The following is a 20,761-nucleotide window of genomic DNA, read 5'->3' on the forward strand; positions in this document are numbered from 1 at the left end:
TTGCGGTCATCATTTTATCACAAGGGAACTTTCAAAACAGAATTTGTCACCTTCGATTCTAACATGGCTTGAATTGTAAAACATGCTGTGAGTTATCACTAACCTCCACTTGAGCTTCACGTTACTAGGACTTATAGTACTAGGTCTGTAACATGAATATTCATAATGCGTATATCTGGTTCAGGTTGGCCCCTGACGAAGGGATTTTTTTTATTCCTGAAATGCATTGGGCATTCTCCACCAACGAATTGAAAGCAATCTTTATGTACAAAATTGTTATGTCTGTTTAATAATGAACAAGTGTAATTGTATGCACAGTTAAGAAATTATTAACCTGTTGCAATATTGTGAATTTCAAACAAGTCTTTTTCTCTGGAAATCAAATGGTTTACCACTAAAGCTGTTTCGTTTAAACCTTTTTGTGTAAAGTTTTTTCACATTTTGAATCTGCTACTTGAAAAATTTATGTTAGAAAATGTATTCTTGGGGGGATTCCCCAAGCTGGTGAACAGTGCAAGGTACTTGGTGGGTTTTCCCACTTTCCCCTTTTTCTCTACTTTTTATCCCGCAGTGACAGCGGGACTAGTACCTTAGCACCCTAAAGATTAATATGTTTCAAACTTACGTTACAAACAAACTAAATAGTTGTTAACACAAGGTGTGCTCCTTCCCTTCCCTTTTATACAGCTTTGCGGGGGACACATTAACGTTTAATACTACTTTTATTCGAATTTGGGACTAAACAAAACACAAATCTCTCCAGCAAAGCGTTAACTTCCAGAGTTATTTCACCAATATTATTATTATTATTATTCCCTTAGCACACAAAGATCTTTGCAGCAGGTGCCTTAAACCCATTATATATTTTAAAATACAGTCTTTGAAACCAATTAAGCAGAACAAATCTACTGCCATGTTTCTCCTTGTTGCCAATTTCTTTGTGGCAGTGTTCACAAAAAATTATGTATTAGTTGAGGCCCAGATTTTGCGTTGGATTTGTCCCACTTTTTGGCACAACCTTAATTCAAAATCTCATCTGTTAAATCTTGTAATGCACTTAAATGTACTCATAATAGACGTGTTAAACAAATTTGTGGGGTCTTAATATCTGATGTCTTTACTTGTGATGTCATTTCCTGTAAGGTCACTTCTGGTGATGCCAAGTGGAATGTCACGTACCATGATTTTATGCGCTGTGATGTCACACACCATGTCACTTGCATACTGCCTAACTTGAATAGTATCCCCACTTCTTTTTAGGTCGAACCTAAGCAGCATGCATGTGTTCTCTTGGAGACATGCAGTACTCAATATAGGACTTTGATCCAGCCTGCTGCTTACCACAGGTTGACTCCAGTGTTGCTCTGCTTTGCTGCCTTCTAATTGGTTCGCGTCCCCGATATGTCACTTACTTTCCTAGCTGAGGAACACAAACCAAGTACCATTTAATTCCACTAGATTAGTGGCCGTCCGCTGCGATGCAGGTACTAATTATTCAGCCTCCTTGCATACCTCTGCCCTCTTTTTCAAGGTGTGTATTTTTGCTTTCACGTTAGAGCAACTTCTTTTCTGATCCAGTTTTCATGATTTTCAGGTGCTGCTGGCTGGCTTTAACAGTGCTTGTTTGAATCGCCAATACAGTGTATTCTAAAGCTACAGGGTGTTGCTTCCCTTCCACGAAACTAGGTCTCCATCTGCGGTATTTTAAATCTGCACTGCGGTGTACTTCATTTTAATCTCACGGCGCATTTAAAAACAAAACGCGCCATTAACTTGGGTAACAACTGTTCGCAGTGCTTAGAAACGGTGAACGTACGGTATTAAAAATGAGCTCTTCTTCATTTCATGGCCTTTCTTCTAAATATAATGAAAACAGGTGTGGACCTCAGCTGTAATAATGAAATACAGACATTTTTCCTGGGAGGAAAGGATTTGAATGTAACAAAGTATTGACGTCCGCCTGACCTTGTAAGTTCCTCACACAGAATAAATATGGGGCATATCAGCAAGGCGAGGCAATAGAATTATCGCCGCTTTTGCGGTTGTTTTCGGCCGAAAAGCGGCAATAATTTTATCGCCTAATTAGCAAGCTCACACTAACGCGTGAAAACTTGCGTTAGCGTAGGAATTCCTAACGCCCACCTTTGCATCTCTAATGAGATGCAAAGTGGCCGTTCCTGACCTGACATGACAGGAGAAATGTCGCTAAGCGACATTTCTCCTATCATCAAGCCCCACGCTATGAAGCATAGCGGCAAGAAAAGTAGCGATAACCCCTATTATCGCTACTTTCCTTACGCCTGCTTCAGGACTGACTTTTAGCCATGATATCCTATGGAAGGTGGATATCATGGCTAAGTTTGTGAGTCCCTATCATCAAGCTAACGCCACATTGCGTGAGATTATCGCTGGGTTTCCAGCGATAATCTCACGTTGGGCAGTTAGCGTGAAGATTTTTATCGCTTTTGAGATAAACGTCGCTAATAGCACCCTATCTCAGCGATAAAAATCCACGCTAGCCGGCGATAATTATCCTAGCGCTAAGTGCGCTTAGCGATAATTATCGCCTTTTGTTGTTGATATGCCCCATGTAGGTTGGATTCCGTAAAGTGCAATGTGATCCCACCCCAGCCTACCCTACACCTTGATGTCAAACCCCAGCAATTGCCACTAAAAGGGGAGGGGTCCCAACTCCCTCCTTCCCCCAGACACGCTTCATGGAAATCAATGTCAGTATTATCCTTAGACCCATCCGATCCACTCTTCGGAGGAGCCGCTTTCCACAGTCAGAATAAATGATTATTTTGGTGTCTTAAATTGGGAAGAATTCGAGGCAAACATTGCCAGAAAGTCTAATTGAAAGAGTTTGGACAGTACCCTGTGGGTTTTTTTTTTATTAAACCAAAAATGCCCTTTTTAGGACGAGCCTAGCACAGCGCGTCTCTCTTTTACCGCCTCTCTCTCACCATTTCTGGGGCATATTATAAAGACAGGCGATAAAATTATCACCGCTTTAGCGGCAGAAAACTGCAGCTAAAACGGCGATAATGGGCTTGATAATTTGCTCTATGGAATTCCAATTGAAGCCCATGTTAGATGTGAAGGACATCTAACCTGAGCTTCAATAGGAATTCCATAGAGCATATTATCAAGCCCATTATCGCCGTTTTAGCTGCAGTTTTCTGCCGCTAAAGCGGCGATAATTTTAACGCCTGTCTTGATAATATGCCCCTTACTTCTTTAACACTCTTTCGTCTGACTTAGCCCACCAACTGCGAGGGAGCGATAATAAAAGAATCAATGTCAACTCCGCTTATAAATTGGGATACCAACCAGCAATCAAGAAATGCTCAAGAGTACTCAATTCCAAACGTAGAGCCTATTGAGCAACCAGATCGGTGACTGCAAAAAAAGATTTAAAACAAGCGGCAAAGAGTCATGCAACTGTGGTCTGGCAAGTAAAACGTGAACTTACAGATGAAAAATGGCTGAAGATTTTCGAGTTGCTTACTCCCAGTAAATCCCAAGAGTTTTGGCAATATATAAATAAGGTAATCTATGGAATTTCCAGTAGACAGAACTCACTTGATGCAAGTACTTGGTCAGCCCACGTAAAAACTCTCTACACCAACGATTCAAAGAAAAACCCAATTGAAATAACAACTTTCGGGGAACATCTAAATAAAACATCGATTGAATCCACGGACCCCCCAGCCGATGCCAAACTTACTGAAACACAGGCAATACGAACAATTTTGAAAACAATACGCCACAATGGAGCCCCAAACCAAATGGCCTGCCGGGCTCACTCTTCAGAGAGGATATCAACTTTTGGGCTGAGAATTTGGGACAGTTGTATGCAGAGTGTAGGCTCTTGGAGGATGTCCCAGATTCCTGGAGGGGATCTCTATTACATCCAATATACAAAAAAGGGCCAAGCACTGACCCTAAGAACTGCCGCATGATTGCCTTATTGGACGTTGAGGGCAAGGCCTGTGCAAGCACTCTCCTGATGGAACTAATGGATTGGGTCAGTAAGGAGAATCTGCTTCCTTTCAGACCGGGTTTCACCCGGGAGGCTCCACCTTAGATAATATCATTGCCATATCATATTTATTACAACAAACAACGGCCCTGGACAATCAGCCGCTTTTTGCCTGCTTTATTGATTAGACAGCAGCATTTGACGGGGTGGATCGAAACATCCTATGGAAGAAATTGGCCTGTTGGAATATCTGCCCGAAACTACTACAAGCCATCAGATCGCTGTATACGCAAACTTGGGTAAGAGTCAAACTCTTGGGCGAAACAGCCACAGAACAAATCAGCACAGATCACGGGTTAAAGCAGGGCTGTGTCCTTGCCCCGCTGCTTTTTAAACTATACACCGCAGATCTGGGTAACGCACTACACGGAGCAACTCTGGCGACTCCCAGAATTGGGGGAACCAGAATCCAGTTGATACAGTATGCAGACGACCTGGTTCTCTTGGACCATACCAAAGTTGGCCTTCGAAAAGGCCTAACAACACTAGCAGAGTATAATGCCAAAAACAAGCTGGTCGCAAATCCAACGAAATCTAAGATAGTGATCTTTGGCCGTCATCCGAAAAAGAAATTAATGAAATGGAGTCTGGGACCATTAGCATTGACCAGCACACAATCGTACAATTATCTCGGAGTATGGCTCAGTGAAACAGGCTGGCTACAGGCTCATCGGCATAAGCTCCAGCAGAAAGGTAAAATGGCTACTTACGCCATCTGTAAACTTAATGCCACATTGGAAAGTCCAACAACCATGGCTATCCAACGAGTCTTGAGGGCAAAATTACTACCTTCCCTCAACTACGCGATACAGGCGTTCCCAGGCAAATTGGTGCATGATCTTCAAAAGATTAACTGTGCAGCCTATAAAAAGCTATTTTGTCTTCCGCCGTGCACAAGGAACACTCTAATTCACTTGGAATTTAATCTTAACCGAAAATCTTTGGAAGAACTGGCAAGTCTGGCAAAATACTTTTACTTAACCACTGTGGCCCCAGAGAACTCAATGAAGTTTGTTATAAACAAAATATTTAAAAACCCGGGCATCCCGTAGTCAACCGGTCTTGCCTCAGCCAAAGACCTCTTGAACCTAGCTAAAGAGAACTGGGACCCCAATATGATTAAGTATACAACTATTAAAATATCAATAAAAAAACAAGTAAGATCATGCTCTCGAAAACTGGATATTGAAGCTTTGACAACTAGAGGCTTCCACGAGACACAACGCTCCCTTCACACTCCATATGGCCTCAAACCACATCTTACACAGCCGGTGGGGAGGCAAGCCCTACAAAAGATTCTTGCAGCTAGGCTGCACGTGCTTCCTTTAAAATACCTGTATCCTTCAGTGAAAGTAAGACCAGCGATCACGGAGTGTCGCCTCTGCCATTACAAGCGTGAAACACTGGCCCACGTCTTACTATGCTGTCCCGCCCTGTTGTCAATCCGCCGAATCCATCTAAGGCCCATTCTCCTCCAACTGGGCACGCAGACGGCAAAGGAGGCAGTCCTTCAGCTATATTTGCTGGACACGGTGAAGCACATGGCTAATTTTGCTAAGTTCATCTATCATGCCCGACAAGCCCTAACGGACAGGTCAACCATGGCACAGCATGGAATTCATCCGGAGGAAGGCCCCATGCAGTTTGGCTCCCACTAAAAGCTTGTCCGGTGCAGCCAAAGGAACAACATTTCATTGCGTTTTAGAAAACAAAACACCAAATGGTGGTTTTAGGATTAAGCCGTATACATACATTATCATTTTACTTAATTTTAATGATTCTTTTTACATTGATCGTTCCACAAATAAAGTGTCATTGTCATTGTCACTCTTTTGTCTCTGTTTTTACCCTCTCACTCCCTCGGCTTCATTAAAAATCAATTATCGCACCTCCTCGCTCAACAGAAGGAGCCCTAGATGCCGGCGTGTGACGTCATATCGTACAGCAACGGAGAAAGAAGGCGGAAGTCGTGAGCCCAGCACAGCTGAAAGGCCGCCTTCTGAAAATTGATTCGTACACGTTGCTGTGGTGTAGCGGTCTAGTCTGCGGCGCGCACTACGTGCGACGTCAGCGGACTTCCGGCGGCGGCCATTTTAGAATCGGCATTAGCACGCTGATTCAAACGCGATCGGAGCTCCGAACCGGCGCTCCTGCATAGATGTAATTTCCAATAATTAAACCCTCTAAACATCAGACCTGTGCAGCGTCTTCATTGGGGGTGAAGCAATTGAGGGGAAGTGCACAACATTACAATGGCGACGAGGAGGTGAAACGGCCCAGCGCTGCCTCCAGAACCACGTGGTGTGAGACGACCGCATTCGAGGTCCCCTCCACACTTGCAGGAGCGTGGCAGAGTCACGGAGAGCCGCTAAGGGAGCGCAGCGGACGAAGGTGTGGTCCCAGCCCCGGCCTGGTCCATTACGGCGTCGGGGGGTGGCCGAAGCTGCCCAGAAGAGCGAGGGGTAGCGCCACGTGTGCACATGTGGCCAGGCGACAACATACACCCTGGCAGGGGTTGCAGGAGGAAACGCAGGAAACGGACAGTCCGGCCAGGACGACGACCCAGGCGAGGGAAGTTCCAGGGGTACCAGAGCGTCGAGTGCTTCGGGCCCAGGTACGCGGCGAAGGGGGGCCGGAGGCAAGATGAGTGCCTTAACGTCCGCTTTGCCGAACCCAGTACCCTTCCTGATCAAAGTGGGGGTCCCGGAGATGCCGTGGGAGGACTGGAAAAAGTATTTCTTGAACTACCTGTCTGCGCTGGAGGAAGAGGGCAAAGCGGAATTCACGAGCTCGCGCAGGAAGAAGATACTCCTTCATCATCTGGGCCCAGCGGGACAGAGGGTATACGATGACCTGGTGAAGGAAGCGCGGCCCGCAGGGGACGATGATGTGTTCCAACACGCGTTAGACGATCTGGACGCCCACTACCGCCCAGCGGTGTGCACCGCCATCGACAGGTACAATTTCTATCACAGAGCGCAGCGCAAAGAGGAAACAGTCGACGAGTATGTGGCGGCGTTACAGAAGCTGGCTCTAACGTGCAAATTTGGGACCTTCCAGGAAGAGTTGATCAGGGACCAAATCATTATGCATACTGTGAACACTTCCATCCAGGAGAAGCTGTGGGCTAACGGAGACGCACCCCTTAAGACCGTGGTAGCCATGGTGAAGAAAGCAGAAATGTCTAAGAGGTGTGCAGAGGCGGCTAAGCGGGACCGCCTTCCAGAACAGGCGGTGTGCAGGATAGAGGAACGGAAGGGCCGCGAGGGACACATGGCTGCAGAGCAACAAAATGCGCGGACATACAGGAAGTCCACTGCCCGGGGTGCGAAACAGCAGGTACAGGGACAAGGAAGCACAAATACATGCTACAGATGCGGCAGTAGTAGACATGCCGCCAATGACAAAGGATGCCCGGCGTTCAGAGCAAAATGTGCGTACTGTGGCCTGATGGGGCACTACGAGAGGGTGTGCCGAAGGAAATCGCCGAGGCAACTAGTGAAGTACGTGGCACAGGAGACAGGCAAGGAGGATGAGGCCGAAACCCTGGAGGAAGATGAAGAGATCCTGATGGTAGTGGATCAGATATTGGGGATAGACGGTGCGGTCGACAAGAAACCAAGGTGCGACATGACCATTGGGGGAGTAGGAGTCACAATGGTCGCTGACTCAGGATCTCCTTACACGATCATTAGAAGGAAGATATGGGAGGAAGATTTTGCACCGGATACAACGTATCAGCTGCACCCCACAGACATCCATCCCGTGACATTTACAGGGGAACCCAGACCAATGGTAGGTTATTGCCCCCTGACCTTCGAGTTCAAGGGTAGGAAGTGCGACGGGAAATTATACGTAGCGGAAAAAGGACCGTCAGTATTAGGATGGAGGGACCAAGGAGAGCTGGGGATAAAATTGAACCCAGGAGGACGCGTACAAGTGCTCATGATGGAGGAGAATCCAGGAGTGGGAGCACAACAGTGGAAGGAGGAGTTCCCTGAAGTCTTCAGAGACAATATCGGGAAGTTAGCTAAATTTACGCACAAAATAAACCTGAAAGAGGGAGCCCGCCCGGTGTCCCACAGAGTGCGGAATATCCTGTTCCGCACCAGAGCAGAGAGGCAGTACAAGAGGAACTGCAGAGGTTGGAGGACAACGGGATAATCGAAGCCATAGACAATGCGGAATGGTTGGCCCCCTTGGTCGTAGCGCAGAAGCCCAACGGGAAGGTGAGGTTGTGTGTGGACCTCAGAGAACTCAACAAGAACATTGTGGTGGACAAGTTCCCCCTTCCCCGCATCAACGAGATGCTGGCCAAGACCAAGGGTGCCAGGTGGTTCTCCACGGTAGACTTGACATCGGCATACCACCAGATTGCACTCCACAAATCGTGCAACCACCTCACTTCATTCATAACCCCGTTCGGGTGCTACAAATTCTTGCGGATGCCGTTCGGGCTAGCCTCTGCCGCAGCCGTTTTTCAAAAGCTAATGTACCGGCTGTTCAACAAGATGGAGGGAGTCCAGTTCTTCCAGGACGACATCTTGGTGATGGGCACCTCCCGGGTGGATCACGACCAGAAGCTAGCGGACGTGCTGGCAGTACTCAAGCAGAACGGGCTCACAGCCCAGTGGGACAAGTGCAAGTTTGGCATGAAAACTGTCACGTATCTGGGGCACGAGATCAGCCAGGAAGGAATAAAACCCAAAACATCCAATGTGACAGCCATCAGAGACGCACCCACGCCGTCAAGCAAGGAAGAGGTCCGGACGTTCCTAGGGATGGCTGAATTCTACAGGAAGTTTGTGTCCCACTTTGCCTCGAAGACCCACCACCTGAGATCGATCCTGAAGGACAAAACGGCGTTTGAGTGGAAGGAGGAGCAACAGCTGGAATTCGAGAGGATGAAAAGGGAGATATGCGAAGCGGTACCCATTCAAGGGTTCGACCCAACGGCACCCACGGTGCTAACCACGGACGCGAGCGACCGAGGTCTTGGGGCAGTACTAACTCAAAGGTCCGCAGAAGGGAAGACGTCCACAATCAGCTTTGCGTCCCGCACGCTGGCGGCCAACGAATGCAAATTCAGTGTAATTGAAAAAGAAATGCTGGCGGTGGTATGGGCCGTGGAAAGGTTCCGACAATTCCTGTGGGGAGGCAGATTCCTATTACGAACAGACCACAAGCCACTCGTAAAGGTACTCACGTCCAGCGGCCACAAGCACGCAACACCGAGAATCGCCAAGATGACGCTGCGGCTCCTCGACTATGTGTACGATGTAGAGTACATACCTGGGACTAGGAACAGAGTAGCAGACTATCTGAGCAGAGCAGCGGCAAAGGAATCTGCGGAAAAACAAGGCGCAGAAAGTTGGGGAGAGTATGCGGTGGCGTTCATGGGCGACCACGAGAAGGCCATAAGCAGGCAGGAGTGGGAAGAAGAGTACGAGTCAGACGAGAAGGTGAAGGCGGTCAAGGTGTACGTGACGCAAGGGTGGCCGGAGAAGAGGCTACTCGGAGAAGAGCTCAAACAGTACTGGGAGGTCAGGGGAGAACTATCGTTGGGAGACGACCCCTGTTTCCTGTTCCGAGGCAACAAGGTAGTGCCTCCGCAGGCGTTGAGATCAAGAGTCGTGGCCATCGCCCATGAAGGGCATTTGGGAATAGTGAAGACGAAAGGGAGAGTTAAGGAGGACTACTGGTGGCCAGGACTAGACCTTGCGGTGGAACGTCATGTCAGAGCATGCGAACAGTGCAGCAATGCTAACAAGACGCAAAGGATTCTGCACCCACCACTGGGGCGTTTCGAATGTCCGGAAAATCCTTGGGAAGAAATCTCAGTAGATGTCCTGGGCCCAATACAAGACGCCAGCGGTACCCAGAAGTACCTCACCGTGGTCATCGACAGGTACTCAAAGTGGCCAGAAGTCCACGTGGATGAGAACGCGGAGACAGACACCATCCTAGGATTTCTCACGGAAGTTTTCATCAGAGAGGGCATCCCCAAAGGGATCCTAAGTGACAACGGCCCACAGTTCACGTCGACCAAATGGGAGGCCTTCATGGACAGGAATGGAATAAAGGTCAGGCGCACGCCGGTCTACCACCCCGCGGGGAACGGAGCGGTGGAGAGATTCAATAGAGTAATAATGGGATCGGTGCAAGCGGCAATCGGCCAGGGCACCAGCTGGGAGAAGGAACTCCAACGACTGCTATGGGCATACAGGATAACTCCCGCTTCCACAGGCTACAGCCCGTTCCGTATACTGAGAGGGAGAGAACCTTTCACTAGAGACAATGTGGCATGGAAGAAGCTCACAGTGCAGAGTCATTGGTCGCCGGCAGTCGTGCGCAAGAACTTGGAAAGGGCACAGGCCGTGTACACTGACTATTACGACTCAAGGCACAACACCAAGGAAGTAGCACTGGAGAGAGGGGAGTGGGTGAGGGTGAAATTGCCAACACCAGGGAAGAAAGGGGACAGCAAATTCACGCCCCCATTCCAAGTAATGGAACCATACTCCACATCGGCTTTACTATGCGACGGGAAGATATGGGCCCAAGATCGGATGGCGAGGTGTGCCAGGGGCGATGAGACAGAACTGGAAAATGAACTGAACAACACAGAAAGGGCCAGATCAACACCGGTGACAGAATGTGAAAGGAGGAAACCAGAAGGCGGAGTAGGAAGTTCCCCTCGGGGGCCCAGGAGCCCGGGAGAAGGGGGAGCCAGGACGCAAGGACAGGACGCCCAAGAGACTGTGGAGGAGACGGAGCTGGGTGGCCCGGAACTCCGAGAAGCGAGTGGGGCAGCGTTCCCGAGTGGGGTTGACACCACCCCGACCGCAAGCGCAGAAGGCAGGAGAACACGCTGCGGGAGGAGAATAATGCAGCCATGAAGGTTCGAAGAGTTCAGCCTGGACCACAAGTAAGACTGTTCACATTTGAAGAGGGGACTTGGTATGTAGTGTTTATAAAGGAGGGAGATGTGGTCTAGCGGTCTAGTCTGCGGCGCGCACTACGTGCGACGTCAGCGGACTTCCGGCGGCGGCCATTTTAGAATCGGCATTAGCGCGCTGATTCAAACGCGATCGGAGCTCCGAACCGGCGTTCCTGCATAGATGTAATTTCCAATAATTAAACCCTCTAAACATCAGACCTGTGCAGCGTCTTCATTGGGGGTGAAGCAATTGAGGGGAAGTGCACAACATTACAGTTGCTGCTTCCGATAGCATTCACTGGCAGCGTCTTTGTAGGTAAACAGCAGCTGGCTACTCCACAGTTTCGGGTTAGCCTGCTGCCTTCAGGTCATCCGGAAGTCTGCTTTCGCTTTCTTCTTTTCACTTTCTTCTTGCCTATGAGGGCATCAGCCAACTTGATTCCAGGCACAGTTATTCCTGCAACTTTGAGTGACGAGGCTGCTAGAGGGTGAGTCGTAGCTCTTCTGGAACAGTCAATAATCTGCTGGAGACCCATCCATGGGTGGCACATATAGAGTACACACTGCCCTACCTGGACAAAAGCCTCCAGGTACACCTCTAGTTTCTAGCTAGTTCAGTTGTGCCTTACAGTATACATGACAGCATTTCGGACATCCCGATGAGATTTTACAGCACAAAGACAGAATTTTCGATTTTGCAACTATCCCCTTGAGACCGGATTTCACATTTCTGTTACTTTGATTGGTTAGGCACAGTTTACTGGCACTGGAGTACATACAGATAGCAACACTCCGGTTGTCAGTAGCCTCGTGGCTGTCGCTGATGTCGGGCACCATGCTTTGGCTGCCATTGTCGGATCTCCTAGCTTGTGATATGTGGTCTGTGTCTCCAGTGTATTGCCAAGAAGAACAAGCAGCCCAGACCCCGACTGGAGGATGACCCTGAAAACCATTTGCGACGGAGTACACAAGATCGACGTGTACCTGAATGCTGCGCTGGACCTGCTGGGAGGGGGGAAACGGCCACTACAACGCGGCCGTTTCCATGCATTACCATACCCACGCATGCATTACAACGCATGCGTGGTTACAACGAAAAGCCTTTACCACGCATACCTTTACTACGAAATACGTAGTAAAGGCATGTGTGCTAAAGTTTTTTTTAAAAGGGGGGCTTGGGGGATCTCCCCCCCACAAAAAATAGCGTGGGATTAAAAAAAGGGAGTTTGGGGGGCATCCCCCCCCAAAAAACGCACCTGTTTCTGAAGTATAAAGAAAAAGACGTGGAGGCAATCAGCGTCGTAAGAGGAAACGGAAAAACACTTTCGCTTTCTCTTAACGACGTACAACGTCACCACGGAAGATCAAGGAGAGGAAAGGTAAGGAGGAATGAGGGGGTGGTGTCGCGGAGGGGTAAATTTAAGAGGTACATTTTTAGGGTGAAAATCCTTTAACATGAAAATGCCATTTACATGCATAGTTTAACAACGAAAATCATTGTAAATGTATGCGTGTAAAAGGAATTTTTGTGGTAAAGGATATGCGTGGTGATGGCATTCGAGTTGTAAAGCATGCGTGGTAAAGGCATGCGTTACAACGGAATGCGTTGTAAAATCATACAACCCTGGGAGGTGTTGACAGGCTCTGCCAATATAAGTGCAACCATGGTAATAGAGGACAGTGTTGTAGTCCACCTTTTGCTTTTTATATTACTTTTGGGGGAAGAGAAATAACTAGGACTTAATGTTGGAGCCATGGTGACACTGCAGATGAGGGCACTGTCGGTTCCGAGTTAGATGTGTGGTTGTGACGTTGACAAAGCAAGCTGGAGCAAGGCTGCATGATGGCTGGTCTTGTTAGTGTGTGTGAGGGAAGCACATGGGGGAACGTGTGGCAAGGGTTGGGGAATGCTGCGTGGCTGTTGCTGTCAGTTGAGGTGGGATTGTGTTGTATTTAAACTGAAGGGGATGGCACTCCAAATGTGTCTTTGCCATGGAATTTGCGATGTCGTATGGGTGGTCATGTTCCTTCCATAAAAGCCGAGGGAGTGGTGTTGGTGTGGCTGGATGGATAATTATGCAAGTGCTTTCACATGTGACTATAATGGACGAGCAAATATTTTGTGCCATTGGTGTTGGGGCCAAATGGTTTATTTGCCTGTTTCAGCCCTTCTCTCTCTCTTCCCTGCCTCAGCCCTACTCTCTCTCATACCTGCCTCAGCCCTTCTCTCTCCTCCCTCCTTTCTCAGCCACAGTCCTCTCTCCTTCCACTACCTCAACCCCATCTCTTTCTAGCCAGCGCAGCGCCAACTGTTGCATGCCTAAACACTTATAAAGTCCCAAAGGCGAGACCTATTGGCTATGCCAATGCTTGTTATTTATTCAGAGGGATGTACCTTCAGAGGCAAGACGAAATGCAAAGAAGCGCAATGTTGACTTACTGATGATTACAGGTGCTATATAAATACGAATAATATAAGAAAAAGCCTTTAGAAATGTGAGACAGTTCTAAGTTGCGTTTAAACATACACAGTATATTTAGAGGAGGCGGGTTGGTGCAACGTCCAAGTGTTTACCCTGGTGTGTGAGGTGAGGAAAGGTCGATCTTGTAATGTGTAGTAACACTGATGTGAAAGAGTCCAAATTACTTTTTTCTGGCCTTGCTTTCTGTGTGATTAAAAGAGCACACTTCGGGGCAGATTTACAAGAAACTGACACATCTGTATAGATGCGTCAGTTTCCCTGCGCTTGAGTGAAAAACCCTTGCGCCACCATAGATGCGCCGTATTTACAATATGGCGAACTATGGAGCAAGGATTGACAGATGCGTCAGAAATTCTGACGCATCTGTTGACGGAAAAGTCATGCATTGCTGGAGGCATGTCGCAAGCACAACGCAACTCCAGCAATGCGTGTTGCGGCCTATTCACAGTATACACTGCGTCACTACTTACGCCTGCTTCAAGAAGGCGTAAGGTTTTGACGAAGTGGCGTCCTAAAAGTCACGCAGTGAAATCTTGCAGATTTCACTGCGTCACTTTTACAAGGCTTTCCTGCGTGGGAACGCCCACCCTATATACATTATACCTGACGCAGGTATAATGTCACGCAGGGCTTTACAACATGACGCATCTCCCTAGATGCGTCACGTTGTAAGTTTGCCACATTATTTCTGCTGCTGTTGCGCCACAAAAGTGACGCAACAGCAGCGCAAAAGTGTCGCAAGGGGCTTGTAAATCATCTTCAAGCCGTGACAAAGCCTACACGTGTTATCATGAGTTGTGGCAACGTTGTATCTTGCCAAAACATGAAACAAGTTTTATGAGTTTGGACAGCTTTGGCATCACACTGACATATATTGCATTTGTATGTATGTTTGTAGTATTAGTAGGATGTGACGAAGTTGTATAAACAACATGCGACGTGTGACCAGAGAGTTAACTGTTTCAATAAATGTTGTCAAACTATTAATTTTCTGACAGCATGACACCTTGAAATGAATTGATAATTTAGGGCCTCATTTATGAGGCCCCTTGTGCCATCGGAACATCACTTTTTGTGACGCTCTGATGGACAGGAGCCTGCTCCATATTTACGAGGCAGCACTAAGCCACTTTTTTAGGCTTAATGCTACCTCGTAAATATGGCTCACTTTAACACAGTTTTCTGCCTTAAAGGGGCGTGCAATGGATGTTACTGGGGTGTTCCCAGAACATCCATGGCATTTGGCACTGCCCCAGAAAATCGATCCAAGAAGTAGAGGAGGGGATTGGGAGCTGATGATTAGAAAACAGGAAGCAAGATGGATTAGTCTCTGCAGAGCAGTTACTATGGGATTGAATAGCGATACTGAATTACATTATTTTCTGGAAAAAGGCTTGTTGGGTTCACCATGCCATGTCTTGGTTGTATATTGGATCTCCGAGGTTTAGGATATATGTCTTAGGAATTGGGTTGGATTGCACAGTTTAACAATATGGACATTAGTAATAATTATTTTTGAAGATGGTTGTTTATATTTTTTTAATATTGACGTAAGGGTTGTACTCAGGGTTATGGTGGTTTGATTAGGATATTGGTCAATATGTATTTCATGGAGTCGGGTGTAACCACCGCGAAATTTTCAATATTGCATTTGAGGAGGGGGAAGTTCGGTCTTGATTCAGGATTATTATTCGTAGGAATGAAGGAATATACGAATGTTGAATACTACTATATAACGGCTGGTAGTGATACACTGAATTTTTACATGGAGCGCTTAGCTTGGATATGGATCTTTCTCTAGCCACTTTAGTTAACATAGTCCCACATAATGGGGACTACAGATGTTGGGATAGCTTTAAGAATACAGGATCATAGACAAAATACGAGTGAACAGTTGCTGGTTAGTGAATTTGCATTTTTTAATTTCATACGAGCCGAGTGCCTTGCAAAACTGAAGTTGTAGAAGGGAAATTTCCCAGTAAGAGGATACCGCACTCGGTTTTCGAGTTATTCATACAATTAAGGCATTTGTATATTCCGTGGTAGATGGTATTTTATTTTCCTCATGAAGGGCTTCCCCGTTCAAGTTGAAAGATCATTCTGATGGGTAGCGGACTGAACAGGAAGCCAGGTACATTTATTAATGAAAGGGAAAGATGATTGATCAAAGTACAGTAACCGGACATACTTGCTGCAACTTCCGGTTTCAGGCGGGCATAGTGTTTATGAAATGAGTGTCTTGTAAAAATGAATATGCAAAAGTATAATTAGTCAGTGATATGGACAGTGCACTCGGATTTCGAGTGACTCACACATTGAAGGCGTCTGTTTTTTCAATAAAGATGACACTATAATTGCGTTAAGACGGGCTTCCCTGTGCAAAGTTTTTGGATCATTCTACAGGGGTAGCGGACCGGAGTGGAAGCCGGGTGTACGTAATACTGAAAGGGAGAGATGGTTGGTTATAGTGTAGCCAACCGGAAATGCTTGCTGTAATTTCCGGTTTCTGGCGGGCATAACGTTTATGGAACGAGTGTCTTTGGCTAATAAGACGGTGATTGGTTGAACTAGGATAGGAAACAGTTTGTTATATATCCGGTGTTTGCAAATGGAGAATATGGCTAGTAGTGGACCTTAATGAGAACTATGGCAGGGGAATGGTCGCTATTGGTTAATTAACATGAGCTCGGGATTGGACAGAAGTTCTTTTAAAAATAGGTAGTAAGTAAGCATTCTTTGACATCGGGATTTATCGAGCCTGGTAGTCCGTGGAGGGTGCTCTGAATAGCGTTTCTTTACCTTAAACAGGTGAGAATGGGGTGCGACGTACAGAGGATAGATTATAGCAGTCTGGCTGAACAGGCAACAAATGTCTAACAGGGATATTTTCTGTGTGTATTTATTTTGCTGTATACAGATGGTGTGATTAGTGAATTCGTAATGGTATGGGAATTTTGGACCTGGTTAATAGTTCTATGAGCACTCGAAAATCCTAAGAATTGAACTTTATATTGAGGTGAGTGCATTACAGTATTGCGCAACAATATTAGCATGGTGGTGTGATAAGAACAAGGACCTCATGGCTCTCAGTTTAAATTTTCAACGTAATGGATCACATATTAAATTGGACTGAATGGTCTATTTCCTTGCATTTTCCAGGTATTTTACTTTATTTTTGGAAGTTTTAATTCTGAAACCTGAACACTCCAAGGGGCACATTGATGTAAGACTTATCAGTGAATTAATAGGAAGAATTCTTGAATTTGAATAGCAAAGTTTTATTATTATAGCAAAGCAATTAATTAAAGGAAAGTAGGGTGCAAAGTGTGAAGATAATCGCCCTCTTGTAGGGGTTCATTGCAGATACGGATATATGGTGGGGGTGAAGAAGACCTACTACTTTACACATAAATTAAGATTTAACCGAACATTCTTTTGGGTGAGTTTAAGTTGGATTAAATATTATACTGAGGGACCTAGTAATAAAACAGGTTAAACGGTGGCACTCCAGCTCATTTATTCATTAAAATAGTTTTTCGTGATTCCAGAAAATGGATGGGAGAATTATTTTTTGAGTTTAGGACATGGAGATGGTCTTGAATTTTATAATAAATGTATATATAAAAAAATTCCTATACTTTTATGTAATGTGATGAATGTTCCCCTATGTTCTCAGGATGGTGGTAAATAGCCATTTGAACATTAGATTGTTATAGAGGCAGAATGGTGGTGTAAAAGTGTACAAATTACTTGTTGTAGAATGGCATATAGGCAGGCTTCCTGATTGTTAGATTTTGATTTATTTCCTATGATTCATGTCTTCACCAATTCGGTTTGGTAACATTACATATTGCGGAGTAAGACAATCGTTTATTGTACTTTTTCTTTTTTCATACAGCCCTGATGATGTCCCGTAGGGGACGAAATGCGTAGGCTGTGGAGTTTTGCTGTATACATTTGATGGTTAATTTCTTGATGTATTCATATGAAGTAATCCTTTGAGTCAAAAGAAATATACCAATAAAGAAACTGAACTCAGTTGACGAACCAAGAAGCTTGCATTTGGATTGGATTATTCATGGACTACAATATTTGATTGTTAATACCTATGCTATATTAGTGCTCCTCCAGTTTGGTTTTCCATTTATGGTCAGCGGTTTAACTGTGAGCTGCTTGGGGTTGAGCACAGACATCACATTATTGTGGGAATAGTGTGAATGGATGGAATAGTTCACGGTGCATACAGGTGTTTTCCCCTCATCGTGTAGGAAGTTTTGAACCATGGTACAAAGGTGCCTGCGTTGGCGCACGGCAGCCTACTGTGCACCGGCGCAGGGGAAAAGGACAGGAATGCGCCATATGTCATAGACACAGCGCATTCCTGCCCTTTTCTTTTGCCCTACGGCAGCACAGCATAAAGGCATGCTGTGCTGCCCTACGGCAAAACCGCATAAATGAGGCCCTTAAAGGTAATCTTTGGGTAATGTTGACATTATGCCAAAGCGTTACCTTACTTGTAGTCGATGTGGTGTTGATGTGGCAACGTGTGGTTCCAAAGTAGTCATGAAAGGCAAATCTACCTTTTATGAAGTGAGGCGACCCCAGTGTCATGAAAAAAGTATGTAATGTGAACGGGTTTTAGCGGTGTTATATATATTTTTGGGGTGAGGCCTTGTTGACAACAAGAGCAACTATAAACGTATTTGCTGAATTGACGCGCGCCGTCAAAATGTACCTTCCTTTAACGCATTTTTGTAACTGTTTTTTTCGTGTGGACTTACTCCTAAGTAAGAAGTAAGTGTCGTTTTTCAGTGAATTGCATCAAATCTGCAGTGATAAAATTCAGACTTGTCTTTCATAGCATGAAGGTTTGGTGTAACAATTACATGAAAACACATTGCATTTTAGGCCGGGCAGGAAACAGAAGAATTAGCACTTCCCAGCTCTTGTGTCTAAATAGTTTTGTCTGTTGACTTCCGTTTCAAAAGTGCTCTTTAAGGTTAAAATAAATCATGCATGTTTTGGGTGGAGTAGTATTGTGTGTATGTGTGTGTGTGTGGTGGTGTCTTTTATGTTTACCTGTTTGGGTTTTGCGTGCACCTTTACATGTGTGTCGGATTGTTTAATGTTATGTGTACATGTGCTTACTGTTTCCAGACTCGAACACCACTGTACTGGGATGTGGAACAGTGGGATTAACATACTTCAGAGAGGGTTGAACCCCTGAGGTGGCATTAACGTGCTTCAGAGGCGCTGATACTCCTGAGGCTGAGGTTGTATTTTTTTAATAAACTGATTTTATTGAGCTTTGCAACAAAATGTTAACAAGACATATTTAAAGCTTATCAGAGAAACTTTACAACATAAGACCACTTACAGGCTGGGAAATGAGGGTGTGTCATTACATAGAGCGACACTACTCGCTGTCCCTGATTCGCCCCCTTAGGGTAATTGACTGAGACACTTCCCCCAGACTCTACCACGTTTCAGGGGCAACCCTGGGCTTCATAGACTGGTTTGTCCTGTTGTGCACACCTGTCCGCCCCCCTTTGCCATTGTGAGAATGAAGGGGATGTTGGGTTTTTCCAGCGAGTGGCAATATCTCATTTGGCGACCATAAGGGCCGTACCCAAGAATGCGCGGTTGGCTCTATCACCCCCCAGAACCATCAACGACCCAACAAAAGCATCAAAGGGGAGAGGGGGCTTTGAGGCTGGGGTTCACAGGGGCAGCAGCACAGGACTGTTCTTTTCCACAGTGTGAAAGGCTCAGAACCGGCTTCCCTCAAGAAGTGGTCAGAGGTCAGAAACAGAAGTAAGTGTGGACAAAGCGGGTCTTTTTGACTTAAATTGAATGGTTTTGAGTGTTGAGGCCAGTGCGAGCCGTTGAACATTAGATCTAACTCTGCTGTCTAAGGTGCTGTGGCTAGGTGAGCTGTTCCCTCGATACTGAGAGATTGTTCATCTAACACAGGCTAGCTCTGTCATCTGAGGCCAGATCATGTGTCATTTGTGCGGCAATGTTTTGATCGCTTTACTTCATTGTTTAGTCATTTACTAACACCACTGTCTGGGCACAGGTTTCACCTCATCTGTGCCTGTTTGAAACTTCAATACAACAATAAGAAATTGAAATGTGACCAGTCAACCTTTGTGAAGGGCCAACCACTGCGGAGCATCTGGTGTCCCCGCTGTTTAGGTACTTTTCATCCTTATGAGCTAGAAACATGTTTTGTTAATATATTGAGGACTGTTTCGCTTGAGGGACAGCTCTGCTATCTCAAGCCTTACTCAGCAGTGTGCAGCCCGAGAGTAACCAGTGGTATAGCACTGCTGTTCCACGGCCTAGTGAGAGCTGTGTACCCTGACGCTTTACTCCGCGAACGGGGGACAGCTGTTGTTGGAATCATAGAAGCCATGTAACCTGTGGGGTAGCTTTGTTGTTCCAACTGTTGATGATAGCTTTGGAGTCTCGGATAGAACTCTCCTGCCTCAGACATTAATGAGAGGGACGTGACCCGTCGATAGCTCTGCTGTTTAAAGTATTACTGAGAGATGTGCAACCAGAGAAGGAACTTGTATCGAAGGCTTTGATGAGAGCAGTGTAGCCTAAGGCAGACCTGTGATGACGTAGACATGAATGAGAGCTGTGACGCATTTAGGGTAGTTCTGCTGACTCTCGCACTACCTCCATGTGTGTGTAAATGAAGTATTGCTCTGCTCTCTCAGTTGGAAGTGATGGCAATAGAAACTGCGGGATAGTTCTTCAGTCTTGGCAGTCACAGAGTGCACTGTAACCCCAGGGTAGATCTGTTGTCACAGGCCTTATAGAGGTGTGTCACCTGAGGGGCAGCTGTCATCATAATTGCTACTGAGATCTGTGTGTATGCCAAGAAACCGCTGTGCTGCCCATGGCTTCGCCCGCGTCTGTGTAACCTAAGAGGAAGCTGTGCTGTCCCAAATGTTTGCGAGCTCTGGAAGGCCCTGTAGTATTTGCTGGCTCAGACATGAATACGATCCGTATAAACTAATTGGTAGCTCTGTTGTCTGAAACGTTATTGGGAGATATGCAACCTTGGGGGTAGATCTTCTGACTAGGCCCTGATGACAGCAGTGTGACCTGGTGTGGATCTGCGTTGACTCAGACATTAATGAGAACTTTGACGCCTGTGGGGTAGCTCTGCTGACTCTCGTTCTACCAAGATGTAGGTAAACTGAGTATAGCTCAGCGGTCCCAGGGGCTACTGGCTGTAGTGCAAACTGAGTCATGTGCCAGTATTTTGGCATCCGCGTG

The sequence above is a fragment of the Triturus cristatus genome, chromosome 2_1, assembly GCF_964204655.1.
Source record: "Triturus cristatus chromosome 2_1, aTriCri1.1, whole genome shotgun sequence".
Lineage (NCBI taxonomy): Eukaryota > Metazoa > Chordata > Amphibia > Caudata > Salamandridae > Triturus > Triturus cristatus.